General features: G+C 42.0%; 1 long non-coding RNA gene across 9 annotated transcripts in view; it reads left to right on the top strand.

Moving 5' to 3' along the window:
• Nucleotides 1-2,774: 2,774 nt before the first annotated feature.
• Nucleotides 2,775-13,673, top strand: part of LOC115298180 — a 75,437-nt gene continuing 64,538 nt past the window's right edge. For 8 of the 9 annotated variants that reach the window (XR_003911636.1, XR_003911634.1, XR_003911637.1 and 5 more), the window contains exons 1-2: nucleotides 2,775-2,827; nucleotides 7,518-7,626. This is a non-coding gene — a long non-coding RNA (uncharacterized LOC115298180). Of the gene's footprint in view, nucleotides 2,828-4,143; nucleotides 4,195-7,517; nucleotides 7,627-13,673 lie in introns of those variants that run through there. The other variant, XR_003911632.1, reaches the window with a different exon arrangement.

Below are 13,673 nucleotides of genomic sequence, written 5' to 3'. Positions count from 1 at the left end.
AAAAAAAACTTATACAACTCAACATAAAAAAAAAATCCAATTGACAAATTGGCAGAAGACATGAACGTCTGTTCATTTCTCCAAAGAAAACAGACAGATGGCCAATAGAAACAAAAAAGATACACAACATCACTAATCACGTGGAAATGCGAATAAGCCACAATGAGATATTACCTCCTGTCAGAATGGTTACAATCAAAAACACAAGAAACAAGTGTTGGTGAGGATGTGGAGAGAAAAAAGAACCCTCATGCACTGTTGGTAGGAATGCAAACTGGTGCCGCCACTGTGGAAAACAGTATGGGATTTCCTCAAAAAATTAAAAATAGAATCACCATATGATCCAGTAATTCCACTATTTGGTACCTAGCCAAAGAATATAAAAACACTAATTTAGGAAGATATATTCCCCACCCCTATGTTTATTGCAATATTATGTACAATAGAAAAATTATTGAAGCAACCCAACTGTCCATCAATAGATGAATGGTTAAAGATGTGTATATATATTTATACCCACACATACACAATGGACTATTACTCAGCCACAAAAAAAAATCCTGTCATTTGCAACAATATGAATAGATCTACAGGGTGTAATGCTGAATCAAATAAGGAGCACCTGGGTTGCTCAGTCAATTAAGTGTCCAAATTCAGCTTAGGTCATGATCTCAGCACAGAGCCCACTTCAGACCCTCTTTCTCCCTCTTTCTCTGCTCCTTGCCCCTTCTCCACTCATGCACACATGTGCACGTGCTCTCTCTCTCAAAAATAAATAAACATTTTTAAAAAAGGATGAAATCCTGCCATTTGCAACAATATGGATACATCTACAGGGTATGATGCTAAGTGAAATAAGTCAGAGAAAGGCAAATACCATATGATCTCATATGTGAAAGTTAACAAAACAAATTAACAAAGAGAAAGAGACAAACAAAAAAACAGATTCTTAAATATAGAGAACTGGTGGTTACCAAAGGCAAGGTGGGTGAGGGGATGGGTGATATAGGAGATTAAGAATACACTTATTGTGATGAGCAGAGTAATGTGTAGAATTGTCGAATCACCATATTGTACACCTGGAATAATAAAACACTGTATGTCAATCATACTAAATTTTAAAAAATGTTATTTATTTTGGAGAGAGAGGTGGGGCAGAGAGAGAGAGAGAGAGAGGGAGACACAGAATCTGAAGCAGGCTCCAGGCTCTGAGCTGTCAGCACAGAGCTTGATGTGGGACTCCAACCCACAAGCTGTGAGATCATTACCTAAACCAAAACCAAGTTGGACACTTAACTGACTTAACCACCTAGTCACTCCAAACATACTGATTTTTTTTTTTAAAATATGGAGTATACAGTCAAAATGTATGGGAAAAAATGTATTAGAAATTTGCTATTCAGTTAGTTAATAAAAATACTGTTATGCCCAAGTTTGTAATATAGCCCCCAAAAAAGACCAGAGACTACCAGGGAGACCGAGTCACACCTGCAAAAGCAAAGGGCTTTATTATGAGCTTAAGCTCGGGCTCACAGACTCCATCAACCCACTGGCCACGTGGAGAGAGCGAGAGCCCCGAACAAAGGCGGGATAGGGCTTTTATGAGTTTGGGAAGGGGCATTACAGGAAATGACAACACAGGCACAGCACTCCAATCTCTACCCCCCCCCATCAATACTGGCAGTTGTGGGAGCCAATCACAACATTTAGATTATTGACCAATCAGAGTGGGCCCAGGACCCTTCCATAAGGCATGACTAGGCCCACCCCTAGAAAGGTCAAAGGTGTCAGCTGGCCTCTCCTGATTGGGCACCCCAGGAGTTGTCCCTCCTTAATGTGTGCCCTTTCATATGGAGAAGCCAGCACCTTCCCCTTTAAGTACAGGGGAAGGCTGAATCAGACCTGCGTCCTTACAATACTATGTTGGTTTTCTTCCCGCTAGGGGGAAACTCAATTAGGGCAATCACCGCCTTTTGATGGGAGTTTTAAAATTTATTTATATTTAATGTAATTACTGATAGGCTAAGATTTAAGTCTGTCATTTTCCTATTTGTTTTCTGTATGTCTCATGTCGATTTTGTTTCTCTATTTCTCCCTCACTGCCTTCTTTTGTGTTAAATAGGTATTTTAGGGGTGCCCCTTTAATTACCTTGTTTACTTCATGCTATTCTGTTAGTGGTTGTTGTGTGGATTGCAATTAATATCTTAATTTAAAACAATCTAGTATGGATTAATACCAATTTAATTGCAATAGTGTACAAAAATGGTGCTGCTGTTCACCCTCCCCCCATTTTTACAGGATGGCCAAATTACACCTTTATATATCATAAGGCCTTAAAAAATTTTTTTTAATGTTTTATTTATTTTTGATACAGAGAGAGACAGAGCATAGGGGGGCAGGCAGAGAGAGAAGGAGACACAGAACCGGAAGCAGGCTCCAGGCTAGCTGTCAGCACAGAGCCCGATGCGGGGTTCGAACCCACGAATGTGGGATCTGACCTGAGCCGAAGTCGGAGGCTTAACCGACTGAGCCACACAGGCGCCCCTATCATAAGGCCTTAAACAGTTTTATAATCATTGCTTTATATAGTTGTCTTTTTTTTTTTAATTTTTTTATTTATTGTTGTGAGATAGAGGCAGACAGAGTGTGAGCAGGGGAGGGAAAGGGCAACACAGAATCTGAAGCAGGCTCCAGGCTCCAGTCTCTCAGCACAGAGCCTGACTGGGGCTTGAAGCCACAAACAGTGAGATCACAATGAGAGCTGGAGTTGGCCCCTCAACCAACCGAGTCACCCAGGTGCCCCTATATAGTTGTCTTTCAAACCAGGTAGGAGAAAGTTACAAACATTTATATTGTCTTTTATATTTACCTATTTAGTTTACAGGCATTCTGTACTTCTTCATGTGGACTTGAGTTACTGTCTATTGTTCTTTCAATGCAACCTGAAAGGCATTTTTTGTAGTGCAGGATGGTTGGCAATGATTTCTCTGAGTTTCTATCTGGGAATGATTTACCCTTTCCTTCATTTTGAAGAACAGTTTTGCTAGATATAGAATTCTTGGTTGACAGCCTTTGTCCTTCAGCACTTTGAATATTCCATCCCACTGCCTTATGGCGTCCATGGTTTCTAACACAAAACTAGCTATTAATCTTACTAGGAATCATTTGTGATGAGTTGTTTCTCTCTTGCTACTTCCAAGATCCTTTGTCTTTGACTTTCAGAAGATTATAATGGGTCTCTTTGTGGATCTATGAGTTTATCCTGTTAGAAGAGTTTGCAGAGCTTTTTAGATGTATGATGTTTTTCATCAAATTTGCAGAATTTTTGACCATTATTTCTTCAAATGTTTTTCTGCCCCTTTTTCTCCTCTTCTGAGGTTCCTATTATGCATATGCTTATATAGTTATGTTTCATAGGTCTCTGGGGCTCTATTCATTTTTCTTCATTCTTTTTTCTTTCTTTTCTTTGAGTTTATAACTTCAATTGACCTATGTTCAAGTTTCCTGAATCTTTCTTCTGCCAGCTTAAGTCTGCTTTTGGGGCCCTTTCATGAAGTATTTCATTCAGTTATTATACTTTTCAGTTCTAAAACTTCTATTTGGTTCTTATTTATTTTCTCTCTTTGGTAAGACATTGTTCTCAATGTCTTTAGCCATGGTTTTCTGTAATTATTTGAACATCTTTATAACAGTTAATTTAATTTTGTTTAGTAAGTCCAACATCGGGGCTTCCTCAGGGATAGTTTCTATTGAATCTTCCTGTGTATAAACCATTCTTCCTGTTTCTTTGTGTGTCGCATATTGTTGTTGTTGTTTTTGATAACAAGGCATTTTAAATAACATGGTACAGCTGTGGGAATCAGATTCCTTCCCTCCCATGGGTTAGTTGGTATTGCTGTTTGTGGTTTGTGTTGCTGCTGCTATTGCCTTTTTTTAAAGAACTTCCTGAACAAAGTATGTTAACTTTGTTGTTGTTTTGCTTTGTCATATGTGGCCACTGAAATCTCTGCTCAATTAGCTTAGCGTTAAGTCAACAGTTGGACAAAGACTTCCCTAAATATCCTGAATCAAGGTATCTCCTACGCACTGCAAAGGGCATTGTGTGTGTGGTTGTAGCATGTTTTCAACTCTCTAGCAGGCAGCCTACATCTCTTAGTCTTCAGTTCCTGCTCAACAGAGCTTCATGGTCAGAGGTAGGAAATTCAGACCGTCTCAGGTCCTTCCAAAGCATGGGACTGGTCTTTTACATGTGTATGACCTTTTGGAGTCCCAGGATTATGCCAGAGCATTCCAAAAATTCCCTATGGACATCTTATTCCCAAGATTTTCCTTTTAAGTGTTTGGTTGGCTTTTTGCTTGCCCCAATTGTTTTTCAAACTCAGGCAGCTGAGATGTTAAATAATTGCCTCTGGTTGTTTTCAACAAATGTCCTGAAGGAAAGGTTGTTCACACTAAGAAAGCTCTGAATTAGATCAAATAATGATAAGCCCCGGGGGAGGTAAGGGAGGGAGGTTAAGGGAACTGCCAAACATGTTAAATAATGACAATTCTCAGAGAATAGGGCCTTTTAGAGGGTACCAAATATGTTCTGCCCACCAGGGGCTACTAGTTGGCTGGTGTTCACAGCTTCTGTGATTGAGAGGTTATTTGTTTTTATTACATTTATTTATTATTGACAGACAGAGACAGAGCTTCAATTGGGGAGGGGCAGAGAGAGGAGGAGACACGGAATCTGAAGCAGGCTCCAGGCTCTGAGTTGTCAGCACAGAGCCTGATGCAGGGCCCAAACCCATGAACCCTGAGATCATGACCTAAGCTGAAGTCAGACGCTCACTCAATTGAGCCACTCAGGTGCCCCAGGTTTTTTTTCTTTTTTTTTTAATCATTTTTATAGACTTGGTAAGAGAAGGATGGGAATAGGTCATGTTTAAACACCAAAAATCTTGCTGTTCTTAGATTCAGCTATTTTCTTGTATACAGTTTCATTGGGTTATTATAAGCCTTTGGTTAATTTTGAATTCTGAGAAGTTGATTTTAGTAATTTTTGCCAGTTTCTCATTGCTTTTATGAAAGAGTAGATTTTCAGAGGGCTCACTCCAGAAGTACCACCACCATTGATTTTTGGATATTGCTTTAATTTGAAAAATTTGCATTTTATTTTTTTAATAATTAGTATATTCTTTAAGGCTTTCTACATTGACAATCATGTTATGTGAGATTATTATAGCTTGGTTTCCTTTCTGACACTTTTTCCCCCTTTTTGTGCTGGGCTCACTATCCAGTACAATGTTAGATACAAATATTGGTGTATTAGTTTGCTAAGGCTGTTGTAACAAAATACCATAGACTAAGTGGCTTAAACAACAGAAATTTATTTTATTACAGCTCTGGGGGGTAGACATTCAAGATCAAGATGTTGTCAGCAGGTTTGGTTTCTTCTGAGGCCTCTGTTCTTGGTGAATACATGGCTGCCCTGTTACTGTGTATTCACACTGTTCTGTGTGTGCAAGATCTGATGTCTCCTTTTTTTATAAGGATACTAGTAATAGTGGATTAGGGCCTACCCATGTAGTATCATTTTACCTTAAGTAACTCTAAAGGCTCTATCTTCAAATATAGTCATATTCTGAGGTACTAGGGGTTAGGACTTCCAACACATGAATTTTGAGGTGACATAATTCAGTCCTTAATAGTTGGCATTCTTTGTGATTTTAAAGGTAATGTTTCATCATCCTGTAAAATATTTAAAGTTTTATCTCACAGTTTATGTGTTCGAGTTCCACAGTGGGTGAGCATGAGCCCCACTTTGGGTAAAACAAAAGTCTCAGGTGAGCCCCACTTCTCTCTCTCTCTGCCCCTTGTGAGATTTTCTCTTTCTGCCTCTCACTCACTTGTGGCCTCTAAATAAAGTATTTTAAATTTAGTGGCCACTGAATTTTTTAAAAAATGCCTTCACATTTATGTGTAAAAATAGTTAATAACATTTATAAATTTTTGTTTTTATGTTTTTTATTTTTGAGAGACAGAGAGAGACAGCGCAAGCAGGGGAGGGTCAGAAAAAGAGGGAGACACGGAATCTGAAGCAGGCTCCAAGCTCTGAGCTGTCAGCACAGAGCCCGATGTGGGGATCGAACCCACGAACCACGAGATCATGACCTGAGCCGAAGCCAGATGCTTAATCAACTGAGCTACTCTGGTGTCCAACATTTATAAATTTTTAGTTTATTTTGAGAGAGAAAGGGAGCACACGAGCAGGGGGAAGGGCAGAGAGAGAGGAGAGAGAATCAAAGCAAGCTCCGTGCTGTTAGTGCAGAGCCCAGTGCAGGGCTTGATCTCATGAATCATGAGATCAAGACCTGAGCAGAAATCAAGAGTTGGACACTTAACCAACTGAGCTACCCAGGTGCCCCAGTACTTCTCTTTTAAAAGGATGGTCATCCACAATATCCAGAAAGTGCTTTATCTAATATAGATTGTCAATTAAAAATACAAGATATGAAAAATTTTCCCACAGAACTAGTTATTCTCCCTAATATGTATATGTGTACAGATATCTAGGAAATGTTACCTTATTTTGTAATCTCATTTAAACATACACACACACACACACACACACACACACACACACACACACACCAACGCACATATAAGGCCGATGTTATCACAGAAAGCAAGAGTTTGGGCAACCTTTTTATATTGCTTCTGTTCCTCCAGGATTTGAGACTTCTTCCACAGTGTTCCCTGAAAGGCTCTGGCCTTGCCCCATGTTTTCCCAGAGCCTCTTGGCCAAGGAAATAGAACTGAGATATGACCAGGGCCTGAAATTTCCACCAACCAGATTGCTTTAAGTCCTCTTAAGTGATTTGGGGCAAATGGCCCAGACATCTCCTCCTAACATTTAGAACTTTCCAAGTAGCTGCTATAGCCCCAAAATTAAAGGAATCAAATCTGAACAGGAGGCCACGATTGTTCTAGGGTTTGATAGCAATTACAGAGTCATCTCCTTCAGAGATTTCCTCCAATTATTTTGACTGTTCATCAGAATGGGTAAGATTATGCTATGAAATTATTAGAAATACAATTTTCCACACATATCCATTCACTGATGCAAACAAAGATAAGTGAACATCCATGAAAGAATACAGAACATATTGTCTATTTCCCAATATAAGAGATATGGTTGGGGTAGGAGTCATTTCAGTTTCCCCAATGCCACTGGGTCTTGATTTCCCAAAGCATAATTCATCCTTGATAAAGGCATTGGTTGGTTCTGATGCAGGAACTTGGTCCCCAGCTAGGTTTCTGTTTTTATTCTGGAAAATAGTGTTGCATCCTGTAATATCCTTTGCCTCAGGTCTTTTTGGATAGAGATACTGAATTTTCTTTCACAACTATAATCTTTTATAAGATTCATATTTGGCATGAAGCCGAAAAACAAGCAAAATACTGAATGATATAAAGTCTTAATTCGTACCACTTTGTTCTCTTAACCTAACATCCTAAATTTACTTTGAAGGGAAGTCGGTGTATATACAAGTGACTTCCACGTCTGTGATCTTCAACTGTTTTGTCCCAAAAAGGACTTTGAAAAATATGTACCCTTTACACCTTGACTACTAAAATGGGTAAGTTTAATAGCTGCAAATAATGTAGTTTCTGGCATATTATACATTGTATTATATGTGCTTTAAATATATCATTGTTAAAACCTTGGCACTCGGTTCATTCCGTTTATGAAAAAACGGCCACTCAATAACCTAAATGGCCAGTCCTCATCATCAGAAAAGATCTGACCTCATTTGAATGCAAAACAGTGAGTCGATAAACATTCCTGTTACAAGCTACTCTCTTTCAAGTTCTAAGATTCATAGAAGACAATCAGCAGAGGCAGAAGTCTGCGTCTGGGTGAAATATGGGCCTGCCTCCTTCAATATTTCACTCTCTAGGGCTATGCATTTAGGATTTTTCCCTATATTTGGATTGTTCCCGAAAGATTTTCATACCCTGGGGCAGTACACCTGAGTAAGAACTGGGATGACTGAGGTAGCTTTCCTTTCGTAAAGGAGAGGAAATCAGTGTAAGAAAAATTGGTAAAGCAGTCCAAAGGCATCCATTCTCATCTCAGTAGAGATCACTTTAAATTCAGGGTATATGTGAAACAATTTGCAAAATAATTCCATAAAACTGCTGTACCATTTGAATCTAAAGATTACCTGTCCTAAAGCATTTCATCAACCTATGCTGAAAGGATTATACAAATATTTCACGTCAAAGGTTTCTAAACTTTTCATTTAAGTTATAGAAACTGTAACATCCTAGTTCAAAAGAAACAATCTGGGTTCTAAGACTGCATTAAATAGAAATCCTCCAGAGCATGAAATTTACAAGTTTTTCCTCTGAATTAAGATTCAAAAAACAAGGTTAATTAATCTGATTATTTATACTTTTTAATTTTAATCCTGTTTTAAAGATTTTATTTTTAAGCAATCTCTACACTCAACTTGAGGCATTGAACTTTGAACCCTGAGGTCAAGAGTCACAGCTGTACTCACTGAGACACCCAGATGCTCCATGAATATTTATGATTAAATTTACATAGGCAGTCACAATAGATCTGTCTCATACAAGAAGGTTCACTTGGAACAGCTAATATAAGGCATTCTGGATGTGATTAAAGTTTTAGTTGCCAGTTATGATTTCTCACCATTTGTTGTCAAGTCAGTTTTTGGTCACTAAGAACTGATTCATCAGGTTTTAATCTTGTATTAAAAACTTTATTCCAGGGTCATAATTATATTTAAAACTGCAAGTGTCTTAGATTCAGAAGGAAAAAGAAAGTGAATTGGAAGATCCAAAAGAAAAATTATGGATTAAAACATTCACAACCCAGACACGAACTCAGCACAATTCTGCCAGATTAACAAATTCCTGTCTTTGTTGTCTGAAATTTATTTTGGCATGATTTCTAAATACAGATCTACCCTCCACCCCCCATTTTAAAAAGGACATTAGACTCTCAATAGTGAAAAAAGGGAAGGTAGAGACTATGTCCTTCAGTCTTTTACACTATACAGGAGACTTTTGCTTAGAATTCCAGATTACACTTAATTTTTTTAATAGTTTATAGTCAAATTGGTTTCCATACAACACCCAGTGCTCTTCCCCACAAGTGCCCTCCTCCATCACCACCACCTCTTTTCCCCCTCCTTCTCAGATTACACTTTAGAATACGATCTACAAACACTATTTTCTAAGCAATCCAAAGTAGACTCTCCAGGTCAAAACCTAAGTATACTATTTTAATTAATGAACGATGAATTTTCTCCCAGAATTTGAAGCAGAAATATACTGTTTAAAATAACAAATAAGTAGTTAGAGGTATGGTCATCTACATTACTCCTTTTGAATAGAAATGCTTGTATATACCACTGCTGGGAACCACACTTCACGCAGTTCTTTTGATGCTAAGTTGGGAAAATGCATCACAAAGAGGAAGCCAGCAGAAGTTGTTATTCCTTTCCTTTGAAAAAAAAAAAAGCTGAACTACCCATAGGAAGATGTAACTCTATAATTAGCTTCATAGTTTTTAGAAATAGTTTTATAGTTTATAGTTCTACAAAAAAATAAATCATAGGTTTTGGTTAACTAAAGACCACAAGCTAAAATTTTATTTCAAAGTTTTATTCATTACTCTGAAAGTTCTCATTTCAAATTTGAGACCCTTAGATTTGTCTCCTTCTAGTTCATTCTTGTACACATACTTCTTTAATATTCCATGAATGAGGCTGGATATCATTATTATTGCTACATCGGAGCTGTTACTTCAAAGAAGGAATAGTTATTTTGTTTCTGTAGAGGGCCTAAACATCCACAAAACTCTCAGTATTGTTTGTCCAGCTAAGCATTATTTACACTAAGTACAGCTAAATGCTTATTTGCAAAGTTGTTTGAGAGAGCATTTTTGGACACTAAAGAAATATCAATAAGGAAATTGTGTTACTTCCAAATACAGTTACAGGTTAAATATGAATTTTAAAATGCTGGCAATATAAGCCTGAGAATATACTATCATTAAGATAAAAAATCACTTCCTTTAAAGTATACTTACAATAATTTCAACAATCGATTTTGTTAGAGTCACCTTAAGGTGGCGACCCAGCGGCCATTTCTCTGGGGGCTGAGGAGAACACGTGCACAGACGACCTCCCCGCCCTTCACCTGCAGACCTGGAATGTCCCGTGCCAGTTTGAAAATAGCCAATCATGAAGCTCCAGCTTCCCATCACCCTGACAGAGGAGGCAACCTATTCCATCCCGTCATGCCCCTGAAAGGCCCTTATTTGATAATCTTCCCTCCCAAGATCAAACCCAGAACCCCTCACCCATAAAACCTCCCAGCCCATCGCCTATCAGGCAGGACCTCCCTGGCTCCCCACTCCCAGGCCATGAGACCTCGACCGGGAATCGCAGATCCCAATAAAGGCTTTCTTGACTCCATAACGTGGTCTCTTTTTCCTCCCATCTCTGCCTCCACCTATTAAATCTTAGATTTCACTTTCCTAAAACACCAAGAGTAAATCGTTCATCTGCTCCCCCGCCATATTGTTTTCTACATCATAAACTACAAACATCAGCATGTTCCAATCACAACAGAGGGAGGTAAACATGTGTATTTCTTTTTTTTAAAAAAACCTCTCAATGTTCATTTTTGAGAGAGAGACAGCATGCAAGCATGGGAGGGGCAGAGAGAGAGAGAGAGCGAGAGAGAGGGAGAGAGAGAGAGAGAGAGAGAGAGAGAAGGACACAATCGGAAGCAGGCTCCAGGTACCGAGCTGTCATCCCTGAGTCCCATACGGGGATCCAACCCCAGGACCCTGAACAGGGTAAGTTGGATGCTTAAACAACTGAGCCACCCAGGCGCCTCAAGCATGTGCATTTTCAATTTGCAGGTAGGGTATCCCAAATTTAAGGATCAAAGAACTCCCAAGACGTTATGACAATTGGTATGACTAAGGCTTGCATCTTGTAGTGGGTTACTCCAGGTAAGATTTGGGGCTAATTTAATGTAACTGATGTGATCTATGGGTCATAGTAATTACCCAAAAGTTGCTCAAGATCTACTGCTCCGTTCCACTATGTGCTATGGGAACTGCAAAGATAGTCATTACTTTAATGAAACAAAGGAGAGAAAGTAAACAAAAATAAATACAACCGGAGTAAAGGTTCTCATAATATAAAAAAATTACAATGGAGAACAGGACCGGCAGGATTTGGAATAAAAGGGAATTTCTGTGGCTGTGGGCAGAGCAGTCAGAGAATCAAGAACAGAAGAGAATTGTCAGGATAAATTAATAAGAACCAAATAGCGGCGCCTGGCTGGCTCCCACAGGAGAGCAAGCGATGCTTAGCTAAGGGTAGAGTTCGAACCCCACCCTGGGTGTGGAGAGCACTCAAAAAAAAAAAAAAAAAAGACCAAATAAAGACTTTAAAGATTAGAAGGTTAAAGATGGCATGCCACAACGCCAAAAACGAGAACCCTCACTCCCGTTTCACCTGCCGCTGAGCCACAATCTGGCCAGGAGTGCCAGGAGGCATGAGGTTAGCCAACCCTATTTGATTTTAGAGCCCAAGTCACGTTTCTTCCAGAACAAAAGCATTCCGGTGGAGATGGTCACCGCGACCTCGTCCTCTCCCCCGTCGGGGGCCCGCACACCTGCCCTAACCTCCGGCACTGGCCCGAATCTCCTGCTCCCGGGTCCGAGACCATCCAGCCCACTGTCTGCCTCCCCCGAGACCCCTGCGCAACCCGCCCCCCCGCACACTCCCGTTCCAGGCGCCCTCCCAGCCGCCAGGGCAGCAGAGACACCGAGGGGTCCGCGCTGAGCGCCGCGGCCAGCCGTTACCCGACTAACCGTTATGCGCGGCTCGCGGCGCTCGAGCGTGTGCGTGACGCGACGCCGCGGGGCGGAGCTCCCCTGGGCCGCACGCGGCTCCCACTCCCACGCGGTGGGCGCGCTCCACACGGTGAGGGAGTGGGCGCCGCTCTCGTAGCCAGCCCGGGCCGAGCCTGCGCGCGGGGGCGGAGCTGGCCCTTCTGGCCGCCGCCCCCGGCCCCCACGCCGTAGGGGGAGCTGAAGTCCCGTCCGGCCACCAGTCCCCCGCATCCTCGCGGTGACTTACACGCGTGCGGGACGCCGGCGCCGGCCTCCCGCTCAGCCTCTGGCAGAGAAAAGGGAAAAGCCGCGAAGGACGGATGGGGCGTACCCCCGGGGGCCTGACTCAGGTGTGGGGGGCGACGGGCGCGGGGCCGCCGGGAAGCGACTGGAAGGGGAGGGGCTGCTGGTCCGGCCTGGAAGAGGCCGAGGGGCGGGCGGTGAGAGGGCGGGCGGTGGCCTCCGCAGAGTTGGGCGAACTCGGGGAAGTCACCAAACCCTCAGGGCGCTTTAAATGAGTTTTGTGAGAGACTTTAGGGAACTTGCTTGTGGCATTTGGTGGATGGTGGCGGTTAAACACAGAAGTCGGGAAAGAAGAGCGGGTCAGAGGGTGGCGACCCCGTCTCTAGGGGGAAGGTGTGTATGCCGGAAACGGGGACACCAGCGACGGAGGCCAAATTTCTATGATCACTGAATGTTCGAGACAGGTTATAATTAGAGCTAGCTGTTTTGAGGGGCCGACTCCGTGCAAAGCACTTCACTTGAATCCTCCTGGCCCCTGAAGTGGGTACTGCATTTTACAGGTAAAGAGCCTGAGGCTCAGAGTGAGTAAGCAGTTTTCCACAGGTCACACAGCAGTAGCCAGCCTTTGAAGTCAGACTCCAGAGCCTGATTTTGTCGTAGGAGCATTTGGGAGGTGTAAGAATCACCTTGGAAGTCACCTTGGGATGGCGACCAAGCGGCCATTTCTCGGGGGCTGGAGGAGAACACAGTGCACAGACGACCCTCGCCCCTCACCTGCAGACCTGGAATGTCCTGCCCCATTTGGAAACAGCCAATCATGAAGCTCCAGTTTTCCCCCCACCCTGAGGAGACAGGCAACCTATCCTGTCCTAAAATGCCCTTACTTGGTAATCAGCCCCCCAAGACCAAACCAGAAACCCCTTACCCTTAAAACCCTCCGCCCATCGCCTGCGACTTCCCTGACTCTGCCTGGTGTTCGGTGTTCGAGTCACGGAACCTCGCCCAGGACTGCAGACCCCAAATAAAGGCCTTCTTGGCTCCATAACCTGGTTTCCCTCTTTCCTTTAGTCTCTGCCTCCATCTATTAAATCTTACAGGAGGTTTTTTTTTTTTCTTATGTTTATTTATTATTGGTACAGAGAGAAACAGAGCATGAGCAGAGGAGGGGCGGAGAGTGAGGGAGACACAGAATCTGAGGCAGGCTCCAGGCTCTGAGCTGTCAGCACAAAGCCCAATGTGTGTGTGGGGGGGGGGGGGCTCGAACCCACGAACCTTGAGATCATGACCTAAGCTGAAGTTGGGTGATTAACCAACTGAGCCACCCAAGCTCCGGCTTTGGGAGGTTCTTGAGCAAGTCCAGAGACCAAAGTGTGTATGTTAAAGTGATTACAGGCTTTGGGAGGTTCTTGAGCAAGTCCAGAGACCAAAGTGTGTATGTTAAAGTGATTACATCACGTTGACTTTTAAGAAGTACCAAAAACGGGGGTGTCTAGGTGG

Source organism: Suricata suricatta, chromosome 8 (genome assembly GCF_006229205.1).
Source record: "Suricata suricatta isolate VVHF042 chromosome 8, meerkat_22Aug2017_6uvM2_HiC, whole genome shotgun sequence".
Lineage (NCBI taxonomy): Eukaryota > Metazoa > Chordata > Mammalia > Carnivora > Herpestidae > Suricata > Suricata suricatta.
This window is presented reverse-complemented; position numbering and strand designations above follow the sequence as displayed.